Genomic DNA, 6,956 nt, shown 5'->3' on the forward strand with positions numbered 1-6,956 from the left:
CACCCGCAGTGAAAGAGCCCGAGTCCTTAACCCCTGAAATTAAAACGGAGCCAGCCTGGGCCAAACTTGGTGGCTGCCTTTTGGGGAGAAGTGAGGTCAGGGATGAAAGTAGAGCGGGGGGTAGGCATCAACGGCCTGGACTCCCCCGCACTCCCTGGCAGGTGCCGTCCCTGAGGATGCTGGTGGAGGTGGCGTCCCACTATTCTCACCAGGGCATCTGTCTCTGGGAGGCGTAGGAAGCTACTTCTGGAGCTTAGGGACAAGAGTGGGTGGCTTGGCTCAGCTCCCGCTCCAATACAGAAGCTTTACAACCCGACCCCCGCCGTCCCACTGAATGCTGCCCCGGCTGTGAGAGATGCGCCGCAGACATGACCCACGGCTCCTGCCAAGCTCTTCACACCGTCTGCTGGGCTGGGCTGCCCAGTCTGCTCCGGTGTGTCAACAGGTCGTTTGGAGACACTGGGCCAAAGGCCTTCGAGGCAGGATCCTGGCCTCTGACCATGTTCCAGACGCCCTTCTGCCAAAGCCCGGAGACCAGGGCTCTTCCCTGGCTCCTCCCCAAGTGCTCCGCTGTTCCAGCCCCAGACAGCCTGAGCGCCAGCCCAGCTCGGACGTGTACTCGCTGCACAGTCCGAGCCAGGTCACCAACCTTCTCTAGGCCTCCATTTGCCCCTCTAGAAAATGGGGCTCCTGAGAGTGCCCTCCCCTCACGTGTCACGTGCTTCTCAGTCCAAACCCTAGCACAGAAGACGGACCAATAAATGTCGGCTTCTACCTCTCTCGGCATTTTTATTCTCCCTGGCCATTCTTCCACCACTCCCAAATGGACCCAGTTCTTCAGGGGAGCTCCGATCCCTCCGGGACTGGAGACCGACCAGATAGGAACGTCTGTGGCTTACGGGCCTCCTGCCCTCGCTGCCAGCCGCACCTTCTCGGTGCCCAGCTCCCTGCACGTTCTGAGCCTGCTGAAGAGCTTCAGAGACTCCACCAGAAGGCTCCAGCCTGACCCCAGACGCCTCCTCCAGGCGGTTCTCCCTCCCCTTGGGGCTCACTGGGCCCTGACCTGCTGCCCCATGCACAGTACCCTCAGGCCTGCTAGCACCTCCGTCCTGCCCCAGAGACCAGGTGCCACCCTCAGGTTAGCAGAGAACTGAGGATATGCTAAGTAATACCCTGCGCTGGCCAGGGCCCGGGGCAACGAGCACACTCACACGCATGCTCATAGACCACTGGTGCGCCATGAACTGACGTACCCTTCCCGAAGGGCAATCTAGCGGTATCTACAAAAATGTTAAATGTACATTCCTTTTGGTTCCACTTCTAGGACTTTATCCTGCAGGCACATTTGCAATGGTAGGCTTCATTTTGAATAAATAAAAAAGGATATACATGCATTAATGTATGACAAAAGAGCATTCATTCATTCATTTACTCCAGAAATATTTATTTAGTCCTAACTATGTATATCAGGTACTGTTGTAAATACTGAAGATACATCATTGAACAGGATGGGGTTTACATTCTAACGGGGGGGTGGTGTAGGACAATCAACACATAAATACACATTATCAAGTATGTAAGGAAAACAAACCTCATCTGTCCATTAAGAGAACAAGATCTTTCTTCCCCTTAACACTTTTATCAACACATATGCATACAAATATCTGAGGCCAGGGGGGGAGACTACCCACAAGTGATCAACATTGCTCAAGTGTGAGTTTCTGTCCTGTGCGTATCTTTTTTTTTTCTTTTTCTGAAATAAGGTCTCATTCTGTCACCAGGCTAAAGTACACTGGCATCATCATAGCTCACTGCAACCTCAAACTTTGGGCTCAAGGGATCCTCCTGCCTCAGCCTCCTGCCTCACCTGCCTGTAGTCCCAGTCCGTAGCTGGGACTACAGGCAGGTGCCACCACGCTGGCTAATTTTTCTATTTTTAGTAGAGACAGGGTCTCGCTCTTGCTCAGGCTGGTCTTGAACTCCTGAGCTCAAATGATCCTCCCGCCTCGGCCTCCCAAAGTGCTAGGATTACAAGCGTGAGCCACTGCACCTGGCCTCCTTTGTGTATCTTCTCTGTCCCCCAAATCTACTCTATAAATCATTTTAGAAGGTGGTAACAGACATGGAGAAGAAAAAGTTGATTATCAAACATAAGCCCTGAGTTTCTTCATCATGGTCCTACCTGCCCTTCTGGGCTTCCACTATGGGTCCTTCTTCCCAGCACCAGGACAGCCTGTTTAGAGCCTACACTTGTCCAAACCCACCCCTATACGGCGACTGCCCATCACACATTGGGCGCTATGCAAGGCACTGGGAGTATCAGAGAAGCCATGTGGGTCCTGCCAGGCGTGAGCGACAGGCACGAGCAGCGACAACTCACATATAGCACATGACTCAGCCCACGATGAGGGCAAAGCATGCTATGGGCCGAGGGACGAGGAAGTGACAGTTCAGCTAAGACCTGAGGCTGATTAGAAGTTGGCGAGGGGAGAGAAGGGGGCTGCTGGCAGAGGGCCGAGATGAGAGTTGCACGGTGAGCTTAAGGGGCTCCAAAGAGGCTGGTGTGGCTGCTCGAGAATGTGCAAAGGCTTAGCGAGCAAAGTTCGAGAAGCACGGAGGCCCCACACAGGACAGACGGAGGACCACACTAACAAGTGTGAAATTCATCCCAAGAGCACAGGGAAGCTTGCGTGTTACAAAGTAATCCCAGCTAGACCATGGAGAACGATGGGAAGGGGGAGGGGGAGGGAAAGGCAGCAAAGCTGAAGGCGGGTATCAAAGAAGGGGGCGGTCGCAGAAATCCAGGGAGAAACGACAGTGGCCTGGACTAGGACGCAGCGATGGACACGGTGACTGCGCTGTGGGGGAAGAAGGTGGAGTCCAGTGCCCCACCTGCCTCCCACTGGCTCAGCCTCCTTCACACCCCCCACCACCGCCTCCAGCTCCGACCTCCCTTCTCCCGGTTACCACGCCAGGACCTCAGACTTTGCTGTCCTCTTCCCAGTGCCTCTGGCAGAGGAGGGAGGAAAGAAAACCACAAAGACGTGGTTGAAGTGTCTCAGGTTGGCGGAATCCCACCAGAAAAGGGAAGTGTCAGTGGCCAGTCAGTCTCTCCACCGCTGCGAACGCCAGGACACCCCCACACACACCCCGCCTGTTCTGCGAGGGCCGCGGTGGGCAGGCAGGCAGGTCTGGGATCCGGAAGTCCTCCGCTCTCCACGTCCACCCACTGCCACTCCCTCTGGCCAGACTAGCAGAGCAGACGCCCCCAAACCGTTCTGACACCTGGCTCTCGCGCTGCCTCTCCTCCTCTCTGGCTGTTCCCTCTCCCCACCAAGGTAACATTTAAAGGCTTCCCAAGGAGTCCTTGAATCTCAGTCTTCCCAGGAGCTGAGGCCTCTCTGAATTGGCAGCTTTAAGTCCTAGGCCCCCGAGAGGGCTTTCTCATTCAGTGCCACCTAGCCACCTAGCCCTGCATCTCCTAAATGCCTCCTTCCCAAGCCTCAGCGGCTCCTGCAGAGATGAGTCCCCAGTGGATCACTCAGAACCCCCTAGGATGCTAGAAGCGGGCAGGGGACAGCTCCGTACCTTCTCCGCTGGCACCACACTTACCGTGGCTCCCTGTTGCTGCTCCTACACGAACGTTAAGTTCAGATCCCTTCCCAAAAGGTTCCTCCTGTCCTCAAAGAGCTTCCCTTCTCAGAGGTGCCACAGAACACGGGCAGAGCCTGTGCACGAACGTGCACATCTCTCTGCGGCTTCCTCTGCTAGCCTGGAAGTTTCAGAAGGGCAGAAACCACAACGCCTACTTCTGGGAAGCCCCCACCTAGCAAATTCCTGCTCATTACCAGACTGCAGCTACGCCACCCTCCTGCTCCACACTTTGGGTGCCTCTTGGCAGGACCTCATAAGGGACTGCCTTCTCTGCCACGGACACACAGGTACCGAGGACTTACTAATACCTCCAGCAGGTCTTCCGCTAGGAGCAGCTGTAGTCAGCTCTTCGGAGAAAAGTGATTCAGAGTTCATCAAAACAATCTGACCCGGTCTGGATCTTAAAGGAGCTCGCAGGGGAAGTCACACTTTCCAGAAGCAATAAGTGCTCAAGAAAAGGTGTGTAAAAAGAAGTGTCGCTGATGGGGTGTAAACTGGTGGGGCAACGTGGCAGAGCCAATCACCATTTGATAAACGCACCTACTCTGCCATCCCACCATCTGTTCTGCCTTATCCTCACCTGGGCATAAAGGACATTCACCGCAGCCGTGCCTGATGCGGAGAAACTAAAAAGAGTCTAAAAGTCCATCAAGAGGGGCCAGACTAAATAAGCCATGGAACCAACATCCAATGGAACGCTATGCAGTTATCAAAAATAATGAGAAAGACGCCGCCAGGCGCGGTGGCTCACACCTGTAATCCCAGCACTTTGGGAGGCTGAGGCAGGATGATCGCTTGAGGCCAGGAGTTCGAGACCAGACTGAGGAAGAGCGGGACCCCATTCTCAAAAAAAAAAAAAAAAAAAAAAGAGAGAGAGAGAGAGAGAGAGAGAGGGAGAGAGAGAGAGAAAGAGAGGGAGAGAGCTCTCTGTGCTGAGTGAAAGGAACACTAAAACACATTATGTGAAAAGAAAGAAAAGAAGTCACAAAATGATACATATAGGATGATCTCGTATATTATACACACACAACCAGATTACTTTTATAACAATAACAGTTGGGGAGGAGAGATGGAGGGGACTTTCCTTATTCACTCACATATATGTGCACACACACATACACCCCTCTGAGATGTCTGAATTTTTACTAACATAGAAGAACAAAAGATGTAAGTGACGATGCTAAAGCCCAGATGAGAGAGAGATTAACTGGGAGTTCCCCACAAGTTCGTCTCAGACTCCAAGAAGGGTCATTAAGTGAGGGGATGAACACATCTTTCCTCTCGTGTCTCAAAGATGAAAGGTGGCACGGTGGGTGCTGTAGGGTGCGTGGTGTGAAATCCCACACGCCCGCGGCTCTGCTATGATTGCTTGGGTGACCCTGGGGAGGCCACTTGGCTTCCCCGAACCAGTGTTTTCATTTGTACTGGGTGGCGGACAGGTATAGAGCATGGGCTTTAAAGACCACACACCAGCCCTGCCACTCATCTGCTGGGATCCTAGCTAAATCGTTCACCCTGTCAAAGCCTCCATTTCCTCTTCTGAATATTTTTTGAAAAAGGGAGGAGGGGGAGAAAGTATCATTCCGTCTCCCACAATGTTGCAAGAATTAAATGACAGCGTGTATATATCTAAAGTGCTTAATACAGTGCCCCAGACACAGTATGTGCTCAATAAATAGCTGCTATCGTTATTGCTGAGTGAGCTGAGACACTGGCTCTGCCTATGCAATGGGGCGTTGAGAAGATCCAATGAGATGTATGCTGGGGAAGAGCTCCAAGAGCAGGACATCAAAGTGAGAAGCACGTACATAAAGACCCCTCTCCCACCTCAGACCCAGCCTGAGCTACCGCAAGCTAAGATCCCCGTGGGGGCGGGAGAACGCTGGAGGCTTTCTTTATTCGTCTCACCGACAAAATTCTAATCAGTGATGTATTTGGGTATCTGCTTCAACTAGACAGGAAACAGCAAATCAGAAGGGGAAAGGTGGGCTGCTAGAACAAGTACTGATAAATCCTGCTAATGACACCCCAGCCCAGGAACCCTCAGACTCCTAGTGGCCCATCCTTGATCCTTTCAAATGCTCACATCTCTGGTTCCCAGGCTCTTCCAGAGACTCATGCAAATGGACCCCACACTCCTAGAAGTCACAAAGCCCAGCCCACTCCTCTTCATACATCATCCCAGGGCACATCCTGCTCCCAAGCTACTTTGTAACCATGGGGTCCTCTCCCAGAAACTTCCAAGAACATCTCCTCCCAGGGTCCTTCTGAGATGCCTCCTCGCGCTGCCTTCCTGCTCTACAAAATGCTCCCCCTAATGCATCGCCCCGGGGTACCCCATCCCTCCTCATTGGCCCCATCCTAGCATGTGGCTTCATCTCCACATTAGACATGCTGGACCCCCCCGATTCAGGGCTCTATACCCGACATCCTACACACCCCTCCACCTCTCCATCTCAGAGTCGCCGCAGCCACTCCTCCGCACTCCCAAATTGGCGCTTCCACTCTCAAGCTCTCCCAGCCAGACATACCGAGGGTATGTCCTCTGCCCGGCCCACGCTTCCACCCCAAGGACCCCCTCTCTGCACTCTGTAGCCAGCCACACATGTCCGAGCTCCCCAAAGTTTCTTCCTCAGAGGGGAGGGCACACACTTTCATCCTGGGACCCTTCGAAACCCTCCTCCGACCCCCAGACTCCTTACACAGCCATCTTTCAGTGCTCCCCATTCAAACGCCCCGAAGCGCACCCCATTCCAGGCTCCCGACTTCCTCTCCCTACTCCTCCCGGCTCCCCGCCAGGACCCGCTCTCGCCCGGGTCGCACGTGCCCCCGCGCCGCTCCCCATCCCACCTCCAACACGCACCCGGCCGCAGGGACGGGGGTGGGAGACCCTCTGCCCCCTGCGAGCTTCTGCGAGCTTCCATGCGAGGCCACTCAGCCCTTCCCAGACCCCGCCAGCTCCTCTCCACACCCTTTCCCGAGTTCTCCTAGGCTCCCCTCTGGGTCCCGAGTCGCCTCTCTGCCGGCGCGCTCAGTCCCACTCCCACTCCCAGCCGGTTCTGATTCCTCCGAACCTTTCTCTCGGCCAGTCCCGGTCGATCCCTCAGTCCCAGGTCCCTGCACTCCCACCTCGAGCCGTCCGGGTCCCCTCCCGCCCCCGGGTCCCCTCAGGAGCCCCCTCGGACGGCCCCTCACTCGCTCTCCAGGACCGTCGCGGTCCCCTCCCGCCCCCCCGGCCGTCCCGGCGGCCATTGCTCCAAGATGGCGGCGGCGGCGGCGGCGGGTGAGGCCGGGCCGGGCCG

This window comes from Propithecus coquereli, unplaced genomic scaffold (assembly GCF_000956105.1).
Source record: "Propithecus coquereli isolate 6110/MARCELLA unplaced genomic scaffold, Pcoq_1.0 Scaffold42, whole genome shotgun sequence".
In the NCBI taxonomy this organism is placed as follows: domain Eukaryota; kingdom Metazoa; phylum Chordata; class Mammalia; order Primates; family Indriidae; genus Propithecus; species Propithecus coquereli.